Consider the following 19093-nt stretch of genomic DNA (forward strand, 5'->3'; position numbering starts at 1 on the left):
CTCTGAGAATGGGAAAAAAGTGAATGCATTATATTTAAAAGAGTTAATGGACTGCATTTATTGTCTGAAAGTAAGGGGGTGGTGAGAAGGCAGACAAAGTGATTACAGAATTACAATTCTGGAAGCAGTGTGATGCCCAGGTAGATCTGGAAGATTGGCTGGATTTCTAGGAAACAGGTATTCCAGGCAAAAAAAAAAGGTTCCTTTCACGACTTGATACAGTTTTATATTAATTGTTAAATCAAACTTACTGATTACAGAGCTCAAGGCTTTTGGAAAAACTGAAAGATAATTGGAAACCTATCCAGACATTCCAAAGGAAAGGGTGAAAGCCATGGTGCTTTTCCATTTAAATGGAGAATTGGGTTAGTCATCTGTAAAAACAAGATTTTGTTATAAAATATTTATTACAGATGAAAAGGCATAACGTGATACTTAATTGGGTTTTGTCAAATCTCCATCTTCTCATAAAATTGATTACATAAATCCTGTTCCAATATGGAATACTGCAGAGATGAGATAAGTGATAATCAAGATGAACTCTAAGAAACAGTAAAAAGTAGACAGAAAATGGTCATAATTTGCAATTATAAGGCTAACTGAGAATTTTGTTATAATAATTTACGAATATGAAATATTTAAATATCACAGCATCAGGCAGCTCTTAACTATTGCTTGTATCTGTTAGGCAGTTGAGGAGAGAACACATACTATTCTGAGACAAAAACAGAAACAAAACATCTCAGAAGGAAAATGCTTCCTACTACTATATTGAAGTATTGGAGAAGAATCATTCAATCATGCAAATTAACATCTTGCACATAAATTGATGTTCTGTCTCACACTCAGCAGCAATTCTACAATTCAAGTCAGCAATCTCCTGACTTGAGTTGATACAGAAAATTCATAGAAAATACTGTAATACACAGCTGTAGACAGATTAGCTGAAAACAGTGACTATCAGTGACTATAAGCAGTAAAGTCGCCCCTTCTTTTGAATACAACTAGCTAATTCTATAGAAATAGCATAGAAAGTTCAAAAATATAATCAATAAAAGTTATTGATTATGGTTAAGATACAGACGTATGAGTAACCTCTCAGGGAGACCTCAGACATAAGAGTTCTGACAACATGAAAAGACCAATCCACAATGAGCAGAAATGAACAAGTGTGAAATTTCGAGGCATATAAGATGATCAAGTATTTGAAGTTAGGGTTGGAGTTGGACAGAACCCAGACAGAGAGAATGGCCTAGCTACCCTTGTCTATGTGTGGAAATGAGAAGGGATTGATAGTTAAATCCACAGCTACAGTTAGAGGTGGAACTTAACTTTCATTCCATGCTTCTGAACATTGTGTGTGGACACCTGTACAGAGTCTTTCTTGTTCTGAATATATTCTTTTGTATTTTAATGGAATGTCAAGCTATAAAATGGTGGTACTTGTCTGAAAGTCAACAATTTCTACAAGTTGGTCAGATTTGTCAATAGAACAATAATTGCACAGTTATTTGATAACTTCATTGCATTTTTCATTATTATTTTATTTTTTTCAAATATGCAAAAACTGAAGAGGTTCTTTTTTTTTTTTTAAGGTTTAATTCTAGGTCATGGATCTGAAGGGGCAGGAGGCTGCAATGATGCCCTCATGCTGGAAAGCAAAGCCCAGAAGGGCAGGAGTTTTTGTCTATATTGTTTTATACTGACTCCATAGTACCTAGAATACTGCCAGGCACATGAAAGATGTTCAATAAATATGTGCAGAACAAAAGAGTAAATGAATAAATAAATACAATCTCAGATCAGAACTAGGTAGCACAGGTCCACACTGAAACCAACGATTCCAGCAACTCATAGCATCTGCCTAGGGAGGCTGAAATAATATCTACAGTCTAACTCTTGAGGGCTTGAGGCCGGGAGAAAAAATCAAGACATAGCATAGGAGAAGCCAGATCTTCGACTACACTCTTAGGCATCTCATATTATTTCGGAAAACATCAGTGGTATGCATTATTAATAAGATTTATTAAGAAATATTGAGAAAGAATGACCAATTTTCATTGGAAGGCTTGAGCTGAACTGTGTCTTCAGCATTATGTTTGCTAAGAGTATTTAGGCAAGTCACTTAATTCTCTGAATCTCAACTTTCTCATCTGCACAATGAGAAGATAAATTTCTTATATAGTGAGTTAATTGTAAGAAGAAAATGAGTTACTGAATACAGCAGATGAAGTACCAATGACACCAGTACCAGAGATAAAGCAGGCACTAATTAAGTGGGGTTTTTAAGTACAGGCTAAATAATATATATTATTGTTCTGATTCCTGCATTATACCAAATCATACCTACTTGTTAGTGAAATCGCTTAGTTCTGTACTACCAAGGACATTGGTAAAATAACAATTCTGCAATTTGGAAAGAACAAAGGAATCCAAAAGATTCCAAGTTTCCTCAGCATGATACTTATCGCTACCAGGGGAAGAGGAAAAAATTGTCTGGCACGTCTTCAACACAAACTTAAAAGGGTTGTTTGTAATGCGATATTAAGAGTATGACTGGGAATCTGTTAGGCTTGAGAATAATAGGTTAAATAGTCAGTGTTAAAAAGCCAAAAATCTACAGTATAACCTTGGAATAAAAACAATGAAAATATTTTGTTACTATTTGAAAACTCCCAAAGCTCAGGAAATAGAAAAATATTCTTTATGCCCTATCACACAGATAGACCATGTGCACAGAGCTCTCTATTTCTAGAATAAAAATCCAGTCATTATGAAAGCCTGACAAAATAAAGTGTCATCTGCCACTTTTTAAAGTGGGTTCAATTTATTTCCTAAATAAGAGTTGGAGTGGAGATGAAAAGGTGCACTCTTTACTACTTTGAATCCAAACACTTTCTTTTTTTTTCATCAGAGTTTATTTTCTTCAACATTGTTTATATTGTCCCTGAGAAGTGAGAATAAATAAATGATACGCTCAAACTCTATACAGGCAAAATGTTTTTCACTCTGCTATTACTTATACTTATTAGAAAATAACTTTCAGAAACTCTGGTTATTATACTATTTGAGATTTAAATATTTTCTATGGTTAGTGTTGAAATATTTGACTATGTTATAACAAAAATGGGATATACTGTAATTTTGGAAAGAATTACGCAAAAAAGTAAAAAAGATGCCATGCTTAAAAAATTACTGTTTTTTTTTTTGAAACCACATAATGACCTTTGTCCTCCACCTCCATTCCTGATTTTTTACACTATTTCTAACATTTTAAATATACAGCAGAATTTTTGGTTGAAATATTTCTCATTTATCCTTTGGCCTAGTTGAAATGTTAAAGGAACATGATGGAAGTTTTTAACTCACTTGATTTTTGCTTAACTCTCCTCTATTCAAGTAATATCTCTCATATCCCTCTGCTGTGCATATTAATTGCATTCTGCTTATTTTATTTATTCTTGTTATCTCAGTTCTGTAATCTCTCTTCAGTGAAAGTGGAGGAATGGGCAAGCACAATGAATAAAGGGCAATTTTGGTAACTAAGTTCCTTGATTCCCTTCATCATCACTAATCATTTGAATACATCACTGTTTTTGTCTAATCTAAGATCACATCTTCACTGTCCAGACCACAGAATATAAACAGGGGTTCTGCAGGTTTGAATGCTTGAATCCTCTGCTATATCCCAACTAAGCAACTAGTTACCTCTCCCTAGACACGTTGCTTCTCCAGGAATCTGGAACCTGGCATTTCTGAGTATGGAGCATTCATGGTGCCACACCCACCGTCGGTTAACAGTCTTCTCCTGTACATATCTTGAGTCGTGGCTTCCTTCTCAAATCTGACACTGTATCCTTCCTTCTCTGGATAGCTCACACTTTTTGGTGTAGAGTTATCTGACTTGTTTTCCAGCACAATTCTGAAATGAATTATATATATTTATTTTGTGTTCAATCCAGAGATTTGAGTTTGTAAGTGGGATATTACTGGGAGTGTGCTTAGTTTCTCATAAAGAATAGAAAATCTATAATTTTCTTTCAAAATATGCTTTAATACTAAGTATAAACTTAAATAATAAAAGGGCTGTCAAAAGCTCTTTTAATAATCTCATTACTCTGAAAACTTACTATTGGGGTTTGCATTAGTGTCAACCTAGGGCATATAACTCGTAGACTTGTGTTTTACACTCTCAAAATAAGAGGTTTATCTTGGAATCTCTTTATAATGCTACATTCTAGGAAACATGCATATAAAACTATAAAAATGAATATTACATAGGTGAACAGAAAAGTTACACCTATCTGAAATGATCGAAACAGAAAAAAGTGAGGTACATACAACAGTGTGGGAGAAAATAGAATATGTAACTTGTCTAGCATAGAACTAAATGTCACAGAAGATGACAATGGAATACTAAGTGTTTGATATTTTTGGATTAAAATGCTTTCTCTCTTGTTAATATCTGTTTTCCTCACATAATAGAGTATAGTAGATAAAACAAGGACTCTATCTGGGTTCTAATCCCATCTCTGCCATTTGACCTTGAGCAAGTTTACTTCCTCTCTTTGTGCCTAAACTCTCATCTGTAAACTACCTCAAAATTCCTCCATGAGGATTAAATGTGTTCATTTGTGCAGTGTTTGACACAAACTATACAATAAGTAAACGTTGGCCATTGTTATTAATATTATTAATGCTGCTAAGGATCCCTTGACAGATTTTTAATACTCACTCAGGAATTTAGAAAACTCTACTCAATGAGGAAGAAAAGGCCCATCAACTTCAAGCAGATAGATTTTCTAGCACAATTACTATAGTACTAATTAAGTCAAATTTTGCATGTCATTAAAATATTTTTGGGATAAACAAGTTAAATCCCCACTGAACTGAGTAAAATGTTAAGCTTACGTTCCTTTTCTATTATAATTATTATTATATTTTCTTATAAAATAATTAACCAAGAAATTTACTTCCAGTACACACACACACACACATATACACAACTTGAGTATATTTGAAACTATTTTTAAAGAGGATCTGCTTACTTTATAGTCATTAGAAAGCCATACTTTTGAATTTTGAATTATCCTTAAATAGCAAAATTTTTATATTTCATCCTAGGTCAGGATTAGCAAATAATTTTATTAAATAGAATCAAACAATTCTATTTAAGCAATTATCAAAATTTGAAAGAAAAAAAAAACTCCCACATAAATGTCAAACGATTTTCCCTATTGCAAGTACTAGCCAGCATTCGGCCTTTTATGAAAGTTATTAGGAGGCATAAATTACCCTGTGCTACCCTTGGTAACTCAAAAAAAAAAAAAAAAAAAAAGCCTAAGAATGACTTGAGAGTTTTAACTACACCATCATATCACCCACTATGTGTTAATGGAATTGCTTAATATTCTGAAACCACATAGAGAAAACATAACATGCAAATATGTTCTGTTCTCCCAGCATGACCCTTGGATATGTAAAGTAGATTTAATATTACAGTTCTAATTTTGCATTCCAGAAATCTAAATACCACTCGAGTCTTATAGAAATTAGTAAAATCTGCACAGGAATGTAACATCTAATCACCTTACATAAGGCAACCTGGCATTACTAATGACAACTTACATAAAAAGATCAATTTATGTGTCTTATTAAGTTGCTCATAGAGTGATAGGGTTCTCAAAATCAAGTGAAAAATGCTTTCAATCTAAATTTATTTTCTGTTTCATGTCCAAAAGTAGTAATTTTTTCTCTGATTTATCAAATACCAAATTAATCGAGCTAAGGATGCACAATCCATATCCCCACATATATTATAAGATATTTTACGAAATATCTGGCTCAGCTGGTATATGTCTCTTCATTCACAACTTCTTTCCTCTTAAGTCAAAAGATACCCAAAGCTTAAAATCAGTTACATATTTTAAAAAATACTATGCTATAAAAATCTTATTTCAAGTACATTTTACGTGCTAAAATTTATACCCCCCCAAAAATATTTTTTTCTGGTTATAAAAGTAGTATATGTTCCAATGATCCACTATACTTTAAAAATAAGTTAAGGAGCATAAAATTAAAATCACCTAGAAGTAACCACTGCTAACACCTACGTGTATTTACTTTCAGTATTTAATATTAAAGGGAGTCACATACATAAGAGCTTAAGATCTTACTGTAGATACAACTGTGTGTCCCAGCTTTGTTCTTTCACTCTTGTTCTTTTTGGATTTTAAATGGCTATTTCCTATGCCATTATATATTATTTCTAAGTGTCATTATTTCAGTCTGCATAATATTACTTTGTTGGATATAGTAATTTTTCAAATATCCCTAACAATGTCATGGACAATTTATATACTAAGAATTCCTTAATCAGCATCACCTGTCCCATATAAACAACTGCCTCTTGAACATACTCATTTGGAAGTACCACAACAACCCAAGCTAAAAATCTAAAACTGAACCCAGTATTTTGTTCCCAGGTGTGAGTGTATCTGTCTCTTTCTCTCAATCTCTCTCTGTCTCTCTCTGTGTCTCTATCTCTCTGTCTGTCTGCCTGTCTGTCTGTCTGTCTGTTTCTCTCTCTCACACACACACATTTCCAAACTCAGCACCTATAACCATATCAACATAATCTCAGAAGCCAACAACCTGGGCCACTATACTTAATCCCTCTGTTTTCACCTTTTGTTTTTAATTCACACAAAATCCATTCCACTTTTGTAATACATCATATTTTCTTCATTCCCACCAGCATCTCCTTCTTCAAGCCTCCATTATTTCAATCTTGGATTACTGAAGAGTCTCCTAGATAGCTTCTTTCTCCAGCATTGCGTGATTATTCTTTATCTCCACATCGCACCCAATGTGGGTTTTGTAAAACATACATCTTATTTGGTTATTCTTCTGCTTAATTCCTTCTAGTAGCACCTCACTACATTTAGGGTAATGTCAAATTCCTTCCATGTCTCTTTAACCTCTTCACCATCATCTCTCCTCTCCACCTCTTAACCAGCCCTATATACTCTTTACTTCAACTGCACTGAACTGCTTTCAGTTCTTCCAATAAACGATACTTCCTCAGATGTTGGGAGGGTCCCTTCCCTTCTGACTGAACATTCACCCGTAGTTTAGACATCATGTCCTTTAGGTATTCTCTAACATGCACCAAGTATAGGCCCAGGGACCCTGCTAGGAACACGAGCAGTATGGTGCAACCCCTACAGTGAGTTTAGGAAGATCTCCCTAAAATTTACGTTCACTCAGAACTTTAGAATGTGACCTTATTTGGAAATAGACATTTTACAGATGTAATTAGTTCAGGATCTTGAGCTAAATCTAATGACTGACATATTTATAACAGAAGAAGACACACCCAGAGACACACAGGGAAGAAAGCCATGTGAAGATGGAGCTAGGGATTGGAGTCAGGCTGCTACAAGTCAAGAAACACCAGGAGCCATCAGAAGCTGGAAGAAACAAGAAAAGATCCTCCCCTAAAGTCTTTGGCGGTTAGTGTAACCCTGTACATCTTGATTTCAAAATTCTAGCCTCCAGAATTTCTGTTGTTTTAAGATGCCCAGTTTGAGGTTCTTTGTTACAGAAGCCCTAGGAAACAAATACACCTCCTATCCTAGATTTATTGTAAAATATTAATTGTTGTATTTCAAATCTCACTAGACTATAAACTCCATGCAAAGCAAAATCAGTTCTACTGTTTATAATTTTATGTTCACTGCTAAGTACATCAATTGGTATATAACAGGCAATTAATAAAAGAACAAATATATTTTTATAATAATACATATCTATCGAAACCTAAGTAACAGTATTATTTAATCTAAGTTAATTTTACTGGCGAAATCTTTATTATTTGAGAATTTATGGCCATTAGAATTTGATGGATTTTGAATGACGATTCTGAAAAAGAGTTTTAGCAAACATCAATTGTTTTTACTTGCCCCAGATCCACCCCTATCCTGGTCCCAAGAACTTTGAAGTTTTGGGAACCTATTTTCTCTGTAAGCACGCAGTCTCAGTCTCGAGAGAATTGTTAATCAAGTGCCATGGTTCCCTGCAGAGGGCAAATGATTCAAACTCAGCCATGCAGACTCCTTTTGTGAATATGGGAGGGAAAGCATTAAAACAACTATCAGTCCAGATTTAGCTCCATGGCAATACACTTCACAGTCTCTCTCTACTTCCTGCTTTCTGGGTCTCTGGACCAGCTTTGGCTCCTAGCTTTCCCTAGAACTGTTTCGTTTGATTACCCTCTGATTCTAAGAGCTAACCCATACCTCATTTCAGCAAAATGCCTTTTTTGCTTAAACTGCCCAGAACTAGTTTGTTACTTACAACTTAAAAACTGGAAGATATTTGACAGATTCTTCAAACGTAGATGTGATTACTACATAATATGGATTACTTGTATAAACAGGTGTTGTTTCACAAATGGTCACATGATCAGAAAGTTTTCAGTTCAGATTCTAAAACCACTTAGAGATGAACTATGCAATTTAAAATTTATAATTTGCCAATTTCCTTCTCTGAGCTAGCCGCTTCCATTTCTTCAGGCACCGCACACATTAATGTAAATCCTATTCTCTCTCGTTTATTTCTGTCTTTATGTATTAAAATTATCTTTTTTTTAATATTGTTTACTTAAAAGATTTTTATTTTTAAATTTTGTCAGTGTAAACCACATTCTAAAAGCAAGTTAAACCATTTTATAAAGGTGTTACTTCTAAGTAAAGGCTTTGGTATAATAAATGAGACCCTTATAGCATAAATAATTAGTTTATACTGAAAGAGCCACAGTTTGCCACTTTTCAGTACAGAGACCAATATATTTGATGAACATCACTTTGCTAGGTTTTACCATTTCATTCAATAATAATTAATTTATGTCGAAATTATTCATTACAATTGCATAAGTATATAGAACATTGTTTTCCTTTAAATCTCTTCAATAAATAAAACCAATGTTAATATTATATACGCAAAAATTAACTTGAATATCATTATTATAACAGAAGCACCATTTATATAGAGAGATGTGCAAAATGTAAATTTTAAATGTACAACCTAAGGTCAGTAAAGCAAAATGGCTTTCTTCAATTTCTTCAATGACTTAAAGGTTATTTTCTTTTGCATTTAAATGCAGATAAAGCATAATACATCTCCTGAATAGGTTTTGAATTTGCTCTTCACGGAGGCATTTCCCTAGAGATTCTCTTCAGATAAGAGTGTTATTAGTCTTACTCATTAAAACACAGGAGGAAGAAATTATACTTCTGCTATCTTAACACTGCATCATATTTTTTTGCCATCTATTCTACTCCTCACTATCTTGAACGACTTCATCCTCACACTTTCCACCTAGTATATTGTAATGTCCATGAAGATGTATCATTTAATAGTCCTAAAAGTTTAAAACCACGTTATAATCACGTTTGAATCTAAACTTCATTTATGGTCTAAAATTCTGTCACACTCGCTTGACCTTCTACTTCTTCTGTATATTTACATTGAACATACATTTTACTTCATCCTACCCTTAAATTTCTCAGTCTGGCTCCATGATTAGTCCATAATTTCCCTTTCTCTTTCATTTGTTTCCATTTTAGGCTAGTATGTAAAAGTTTAGCTATTTTGTTGTTTCAGGCGTCTTCTGCTCTCTTCAACACATCTTTGACATTAGTTTATAACAAATGAAAACCTATTCTGTGCTGGTCATTATATTAGACATTCTCTCAGTGCTTTGAATATAAAAACAAATAAACAAACAAACAAAGTACTTGATTACTGGAAAAAGAGACTCCCAAAGACAAGCAAAAATGAAAGAACATAATGTATCTGGAAAATTTTATATAATTTTTTATAGATCTATATTAAGGAATGATTAAAGATGAAACTTGGATTTCAAAATCCAGATCACAAGTGTCTTCTGTTTCCTAAGAGTGCTAAATTAAAAAAAAAAAAAGACATAATCTCATTTGGGTTACAAAAGCCATTTTGCAGGGTAAAGTTTAAAGGGGGAAAGCTCAGAAACGGGTTTGACCATTTAGGGGCTATTTTGCTAATTTTCACAAAAGACAAAGTCTGTAAAAAAGTAAGAGACAGATTGAAAAGAAAAAATTAAGTAATAAAAATTTAAGAAATTGAATAAAAAGATTGGTTCATCAATTAAAGGTCACAAACATTGAGAAAGAAGGAATTAAAATTGACTCTAAGTTTTCCAATTTGATTATCCAAATGAATAGTAATTCTAATCAGAGAGGTAGGAAATATTTTTTTTAAATCGTAATTTCTAATAATCTCTGACCTGCTGAGTTTGGCCCACCTACATAGCTATATCAAACAAATGGACGTATCTAGAAATCTGATAAAATAAGTAGCCTCTAAGATGGCTTTCAATCTCTGCCTGCTGGTATTCATGCCTTTTCGTGATCCCCTAATCTAGAATGTATGCTAGACCCAGGGAATCACTTCTAAAAACTAAAAGACTGCAGAAATGGTGGTATATTAGCTTCCTGTGGCTGACATAACAAATTGCCACAAACTGTATGGCTTGAAACAACAACAAAAAAATTATTCTCTCACAGTTCCAGAGGTCAGAAGTTTGAAATCAAGGTGTCATAAAGGCCACATTTCCTCTGAAGGCTCTGAGGGAAATTTTGTCCCTTACTTCTTCCAGTTTCCTCTGTTTCCAGGTGATCTTTGACTTATGATTCTACTCCTTGCCTTTGTCTTCACACAGTCTCCTCCTCTGTGTAGGTTTCCTAAGGATGCATGTCATTGGATTTAGGGCTCATCCACTTAATTCAAGATGATCACACTCGAGACCTTTCATTTAATTACATCTGTAAAAACTCTTTTTCCAAATAATGTCACATTGAGAGGTAACACTGGTTTAACTTGAACATATCTTTTTGGAAGTCATCATTCAACTTACTATGGGTGGGATGACCCTTCTTAGATTTGGTTACAAAAGAATGTAGTTTCCAACATAGGTGCTCACTTTTGCTCTCTTGGATTGCTTGTCCCGGAGGAAGCCAGCTTCCATATTATGAGGCAGCCTTATAAAGAGAGACCCTCCCTGGCTGAATCAGGATGTGGACCCTTAGCTCAGTTGAGTTTTGGAATAAACCATAACTCTAGCAGAGAGCTTGACTGCAGCATCATGAGAGACCTAGAGCCAGAGATATGGGGTCAGCTGTGCCCAGGTTCAGGGCCCACAGAAACTGTGAGATAATACATGAGCACTGTTTTTAGGCTGCTAAGTTTTAGAGCGATTTATCACAAAGCAATTGACAACCAATATGGAGCTCAGAAAGTGTCTAGGATAGGTCAGCAATAATTAAGACAAGCCATGGAAACGAATTCAATTTTGCATTTAAGAAATATATATGAAGTATGCTCTATAAAACAAACATGGCAATGAGTTTTATTTAGATATAAATTTACATCAGTAATGATAAATGATGACTCAGCCCTCAAGAATCTTATAGTCTCAGAGAATGATAGACAAGACAGCAACGTATCATATGACAAAGAAGTATGAATAGTGTGTTAAGGTACACACCATAAAGGAGAAGGATCTGGTCCAGATTTCAAAAGTCAGGAAGGACTTCTTGAAAAAGCTGAATTTTTAACTTCCACAAATTTACCTACTTAATTATTAACAAAGTTCCCTTTCCTTTTAACAATGCAATATTTAAGGTACTTCTAAGTGGTAAGAACAATTTTCTTACCATTACATTAAGACTCCTATAATAAATTTATCTAAGCTCTTAGGGCAATAACATATCCGCTTCTGTGACTTCTGGAAAGGCTAAAGTTAAATTATTAATATAAGGTGGTTATAAATCAAATCAGGTCTTTACATTGTATTTCATGTTTTATTTGTTGTAACTATTTTAACTTTTATACCTTAAGTTTAAAGAAACTCATAACATTGTTAATAGTAAATAAATGAATCCTCAATTACATAGAAATTGCAATGAAACTTAAAAAAATGTTGAGTGCTCTAGCAAAGGTATGAGCAAAATACAATGAGAAAAATGAAGAAAATTCTGTGTTCAAAACGAAGCCTATTATTTTACTAACACAAAAATCCCACTTTTGCTGTTTTATCTATTTCTGTTAACACTGTCAACATATCCCTTCTTGCCTAAGATAAAAGACCTTCCCCTTAATCTCACACTTCTACTACTACCAAATTTCATTTATCCATACTCTGTTTTATATTTATACTACTCTCACTCTAGATAAAGTTTCTATTGCTTCTTGTTTGAATTATTGCAAAGTTTAAAAACATTGCTTCTTAGGTAACATTGATCAGACTTGATGTCTTTGGGAGACCTTATCAATTAATAACCCAGTACCTGCATCCCAAGGTCATTAGTTACCAACTGGTTTTTCATTGAATATGATCCAGTTGTTACACTGTCATGGTGTATTATATTCATCTGTTTGTCACGGAAGTCTCATCTGCTACTCTATATACTCCTCAGAGGTGAGGAATAAGTCTTCTTCACCTTTGTTTTTTCTACAGTTCTTATCGTAGTGTTTTTGTAAATAGCAAGTGTTTAAAAAATGTTGATGAAAATAAAAGGAAAAGTGTACAAATTATTCGCCCTTCCTTTGGGTTTGCTCTCTCTTCATTAGTCAAACACACATATCACTTCCACATTAAGCTTCTAAAGGATGACACGGGTCATCTTATTCCCCTGCTATTGTCCCTCACCATATAATGATGAAATATAAATGCTTAAATTTAGGTATCCAAATCACAGAAGGTATTCCCCACCTTTCCAGTTTCCTGAATATCCCCCGTGCTGTCTTGGCTCTGTACTTTTGCTCCAACTTGGACCTCTATTTAAATGTTCACCTGCCAAAGTCTTACCTACATTAAAAAGCACAACTTAAATTGGTGTCTCATTTGTTAAGTGTTCTTAGCCTTCCAAAATGAAAGTACTTTTGTTAGCAATTGCCCTTTCCTTTTACTTATTTCTTGGCACTTAGTACATCCTACCAGTACCTAAGAAACTGAAATATGTTTCTTATCTTACCATATTTTACTGAAAATTAGAAGAGGCAGAAAACTCTTTCTGTGCCTCCTGTGCCTAACGTTTACCATCACCAACATCATCACTCAAATAATCACAGTGGTTAGGCTTAGTGTAGTAAGTTTTCAATAAATATTAATTGAATAAATGTATACTTGCTACCAGTTACAAATGATATGTTTTTAGACATTGTAGAAGATTATGCAAATCTAACATTCATTTTTTTTTTCTAGGCTTAGTTATGTAAGGGATATATTGGCTAGAAATATGTGAGTATGGCATACTACTTATAACCAAAATTTAGAATCTTAATTTGAAATTTTTTCTTCAACACAGACTAGGTTTTTTTTATTTTTTAAAGAAATTCTTTGAATGAAAAAATATGTCAATGAGTCAACAAAAATTTTCAAAAATGGCTAATGAAACGGTAATTCATTACTACCTTGTGGAGGTAAATTCAACAATAAGAATAAAAAGCCTTTAAAGTATGGTAACCATTGAATCAGTGATGCTTATTTTAGTAACACTAAAATGAGTGACGCATATGTCAATTTATCTACAAGGATATTATTCTCACATCTAAAAATATTTTTAAATTATTTGCTTATATTAACAGATACAATGGAAACTATGAAACATGAATTCATATTCTCAATTAAAACAAAAAATTTAGGGGGATAGGGGAGGTAAATGGGGTAAAAAAGGTCAAATATGTGGTGACATTAAAGAATTAAAAATTAATAATTTTTTAAATAAAGAACAAAATAGATTTGTTACAAAACCAGTAAAGATATTCACAGAGAATATATATAATATTATCCCAACTTTGTGTAAAGGAAAAAGCCAACAAAACAAAAATCAAATGATAAAGAACAAAATGATAGAAGTTATTTTTAGAAAATAGGCTCATTCATGATTTTAATTTTATTATGCTTTTATGCATTTTTATTATTTTCTGTAATAAAATTATCTATTATCTTTTAAAATTCTTGGTACAAAATAAAAACTTTTTTTGTAATTTCAAATCTTTTTTTCAAAATCGTTTAAAGTAAATAAACAATCACTTATTCTTACCTGGGTAGGCTCAAATATAATTGAAAGAATATGGATACTTGACTTTGAATAGTTTCAATCATACAGTTGCCATCCAAGTTCTCTTTCAATCCCTTTCTCTCCTACGTATATCAGATGGAATCACATATACCTAGAAATAAAATTTTAATTGGATTTAGTAGAATTAATCGATGATTACATTTATATGTATTTTAATGTAGAGGTTACAATACATGTTCTAAAATTCTAATTATGTTTCTTGTGAAAGTTCAAGAAAGTTACCTAATAATAGCAAAACAATGGTAAAACATGTTAAATTTTGAAAAGATAGAGTAAAAGAGTAACAGATTGCTATATAAGGGAAAATAGCAAAATTGCTAAATAAGTTAGATATTTTAACTCATGGATACATTATTATTAAAATATAGTGATGGTTGGTTGACAAGATACCCCTTTCTCCCTGGGGCCATACAACAACTAGCCCAGACCTAGCTTCCTCCTTCATATACTAGTTAAAAAGACTAACCAAGCCCACACCCTGCCCAAGAGTAAAAAGGTGAAACAGATTTTTAGAGAGAACTCATCTATTTTAACTTTCAAACAGCCCTGACTGCTATAGAGAAGCATTTAGGTAGCTTATCTTTCTGTTCATTCTCACGCTATAACTAAAACAAACATAGCAATTGGTTTAGATTTTTACATTTTTATTCCAACATACAAAAAGATTTCTTTCCAGATGCAATAGCAAAAATAACGCCTTCCTTTAATTTGATATTTTCAAATGCACCTCTGACCTAAATTCAGAGTAGCAGAAAAACTTACAGTATAGTATTTCTCCTTGCAAAAAAAGCAAAAAGAGCTTCTTTTTTTTTTTCTTTTTGGTAAAAATATGAAAATATATCTAACTCTTTTGTTCTGTCTCCCTCCACTCCCTCCAGACCATTGGTAAAGCTAGACCTCTATTTTTAACCTTTTTCAAATTATAGACTAAAAACATTATCTCAAATATTTTATTTCTGCCTCTGTTGGCATCTACACTATCTGAAAACTTTTTACATCTTAACCACCATTTCCTTTAGAAGCCTGTTTATCTATTTGTTGGCCCTATTCTTTTTCATTTTCTAAAATAATTTTAGGGAGAAAGAAGAGACCTTAGTTTAAGTGGCCCCAGGAGCAAACTCTGAGGTAATAATTCAAGTAAAGAAGTTTATCTGGGACATGCTGAAGGAGAGGGGTTATAGGCAGATCATCAATAGTATCTACCACAGAAGACAATAATTTTAAAATTTGAATAAAAATATAAGTAGGGTATATTTTAAGACCACTTATAGATATTTAGAATTTTAACAAAAAAAAAAATGTTTGTTCCAGCAATGTTATTATTTATTAAGTCATACTGTATTCTTTTAGCATTTACTGGCTCTTAAGGTATATAAATGCTATAATTCATTTATCTTTCCTTAAAACATAAAAACTGAATTATCATTCTTCCATCTCTAAAAATAGATTTGTTCACCCTGGACAGGATATTTCGAACAAGACATAGTTAAAAACTAATCGTAAAACTATGTCATGATTTCTAAAGCAATTTACCAGATCATTTTTTCTTTTTTGTCTGTCTTGGGGAGAGGGGAAAAAAGGAAAGACAAAATTCAATCCATTTTTTTTTTTTAGCATAATGGTAATTTCTCTATTTATTTTGTGCAAACATTAGTCTTAGAAAAGAAATAAAGAAATCACCCAAGATAACAAAAGTAACCCTGTTAACCAGACTGTTAAAAAAATAATTCCAAAATATTATGCAAAGTAAATACTTTCTCTAAAAAATTCAACTTAATTCAACATAACATTCCCACAGCTTTTATTTCTATCTCATATTGACTGAAATCCAGTCTTACTGTGGGAAATACTTTTCAACTTAGAATAGTTTATGCAATGTGACAGAATAAAAGAGCACGAAAACACCCACATGAAGAAACGAGAATGAACTTGTGCCTACTTCTATCTTTCTTTTTGCAGAAAAATGACATATACTCTGTAGTGGATCTATTATTTCATGTCTGATATGATTAGATTTGTTCATATAAAAAGCATTTTAAATATTCTTACAAGAACTGAGATGTGCTTATGAGCTGCTCTTTCAAACATATTTTTACTTTAAAATGTAAAATCTTGATTTCCAATTCAAATGATTCTTAAATTTTTAGGAGCATAATATATTCAATTTTATACTGTTTTGCCACCATTTATTACATACTCATGAAATTTAAAGATGTATATGAAATTAAATGAAGCCTATCATTTCTTTATGAAACCTTTATTTTTCCCAACAGTATTAATTCAAGAAAAAATTATTAAGATTTCAATATAACTAGGTCCTTCAATTTGTTAATGCAACACATATCTTTAAATATCCCATACACAATAAAACCAAGGTAAATAAGCCAAGCTAAAAGGTATTTCTATTTGTCATCAAATGAAATAGAGACTACCATTATCATCTTAAAACCTTTTCAAAATTATTTCACTTCTTACTCTTCTTTTTTTTAGCTATCTCCAAGAATTTAGCAATATTTCAAAATGTGGCAAAAATAGTCTTCCTGAATATTCATTTAACTCCTATAGACATCTAAAATCAAAACAAAAGATCAAATCTTTTGCCTGTGATTTTCTTTTTTCTTTTCTTTGTCCTGTGATTTTAATTAAGCAAACAGTCCAATTCTTGTTCTAATTGCTCAAGCCTGAAACTGGCATTACCAATCTCTCTTAATTCCCTTATGATCTACGTGCAGTTAAATAAGAATAAATTCAATTCCACTTAATACAAAAGACTCCCTTTTGTTTCTTCTCCAAGTTTACATCCTCGCCAAATCCATAAGTAGCTAACTATGGTTTCACTAACAAGTAGTTTGGCCATATCACCTGTTGCACAATGTCCGAATGCCTTAACATGCCTTAGAATTTTAGTCCAAAGGCCTTAGCATCTCTTCTTAAAGATGTCCTCTCAAATGTTTTCACCTTAGTGCTCTAGACAAAGGGCACAAACATAGTGACTTGGGATGACTGACATAGTGGCTTGGGGCAATCATTTCCAGTGCATTCGTTTTCTCATTGAGGCAGGACCATACCTATTGTCATCACTGTACCCTTAAGCTATAAGGAAATTAAAGTTGGGAAATTAATTTAGTTCATTAAAGGGATATTTATTGAGCATTTACTGAATACCCAATTGTATCAGTCATTAGGGAGAGGAAAATAAGTCTATATCCTCCTTTGCATTTGTCAATGTTTTAAGAACTACATTAATGGCAAGGTCAGGTTTGGAAGAAACACAGAAGGCGGAAGCTGTGACTCTTTAGTTTGTAAGTTGTTCAGTGAAAAAACTGGGAGAGGCCACAGAGTTGGCACAGGAATGACATAAACAAAGGCACAGAATATAAGAAAGGACATGCCACCTTCAAGCAGTTATGTGGTTAGATATACACGATTTGAAAATAGGATGCTATGGAAGACTGTTTTATAAGAAATTTTAGTGGTAAAGAAAGGCCTTATCGAAAAGGTTCTTGAATGCCAAGCTATGAACTTGAAATTTTACTCTAAAGGTAATAAGAGTGTGATAAAACAGGGAAGTGGTACAACAAGATACATGGTTTAATAAGATTATGTGGCAAATGTGGCTCTGAAGAGACCATGAAAGAAAGGGGAGACAGGCAAAATTGCTTCTTAGAAATTCATGTGTATTTGTTATTTTGTAATGCAAAATAGAAAAAGACTCGGGGTATTCATATTTGTGAGATGTAAAACTGGAATGATGCTTGAGATTTAATTTATGTAGGAACAGAACAAGACCAAGACCACCCTGATCCTGGGCTTTCCTAATCTCAGAGATGTCAGTCTGGACCAGGAATTCATATCACCTATTACTATTCCATAAACATTCTAAGTTCTCTACTCTCTGTTCTCAGTGTGGTAAAGAAAAAAATGACAGTGGATGAGACATGACAAACTATTTCTGAATTAATAATTTTAAATTTACCAAATTCAATCTAGTTCTTGACTCTACATTTGACATAAAACTTTTAGCAGTGCTTTGAAGCTGTCATCAGCAGGAAATTTTCCTAATTAGAAAAAGTAGAACAAGTATCAAGTGATTCACTCTTTCTGCTGAAATTAGTGTAAAACACAAGTCACTTCTGTGAAACTTTTTGTTATTATATTTTTCAGCCTAAGTAGGTTAAAGTAGAGTCTTTGTTTTCTTTTAACATTAATTAACTCTTCACAAATTCTGCCCTCTCAAATATCTTATAGAATATGCAGCCTAAGCACCAAGGTGAATCCAAAGCAGTGATAACTGGTCACGGGTTAAAAATTTACTTGGGTTAATGAATAATATATGGCAAAGTAAAACTCATACCAGGGTAGAGAAACTTTTTTTTTTAAAGAAATTTATTTATTTAAATTAGTTTCAAGTATACAGTATGTTGGTTAGACATTTATATTGTTCATAAAACAATTCCCCAATTGCTCCCTCCCTCCCCTGGCCCTCCACTTAGCCATCATATTAATGCTAACTGCATTCCCTGTGCCATGCTCCCTATCCTCATGCTCAACTATCAACTACTAATTTGTACTTCTTTAATCCTTCACCCAATTCTCCCAGTCCCCTAATCCACCTCCCCTCTGTCTGTCCACTATATTTGTGAGTCTGTTTTTGATTAATTTGTTCTTTTTGTTCCTTAGATTCCACATATAAGTGAAAGAGAAACTTTTTTAATGCAATGAGAGTTCGAAAAAGAAGATAATTCTGACTAGGGAAAAAGATGGAAATCTTAGCAATATTTGGAGAAATGGGGGATAAAAGGAGGAAAAAGCAAGGGAGCCAGAATAAATATATACTTGAATCATTCCTTCCCTCAACCCCACAGGGCAGAGTCTATGCTGTAAATGAATATATGAAACACGTATAA

The 19093-nt window shown here is 32.9% G+C and overlaps 1 protein-coding gene across 12 annotated transcripts in view; it reads right to left on the reverse strand.

Moving 5' to 3' along the window:
- The window catches only part of GULP1 (GULP, engulfment adaptor PTB domain containing 1), a 204863-nt gene that overhangs the window by 116626 nt on the left and 69144 nt on the right, over positions 1 to 19093 (reverse strand). For 8 of the 12 annotated variants that reach the window (XM_023529005.1, XM_023528982.1, XM_011356364.2 and 5 more), the window contains exon 2: positions 14148 to 14277. The exons of 1 other annotated variant lie outside the window; for it this stretch is intronic. The gene's annotated coding sequence lies outside the window, so the exon portion shown is untranslated. Of the gene's footprint in view, positions 1 to 3788; positions 3923 to 10605; positions 10785 to 14147; positions 14278 to 19093 lie in introns of all 12 variants that reach the window. 3 more of the 12 variants (XM_023528955.1, XM_011356338.2, XM_023528954.1) reach the window with 3 other exon arrangements.

Source organism: Pteropus vampyrus, unplaced genomic scaffold (genome assembly GCF_000151845.1).
Source record: "Pteropus vampyrus isolate Shadow unplaced genomic scaffold, Pvam_2.0 Scaffold2, whole genome shotgun sequence".
NCBI lineage: Eukaryota > Metazoa > Chordata > Mammalia > Chiroptera > Pteropodidae > Pteropus > Pteropus vampyrus.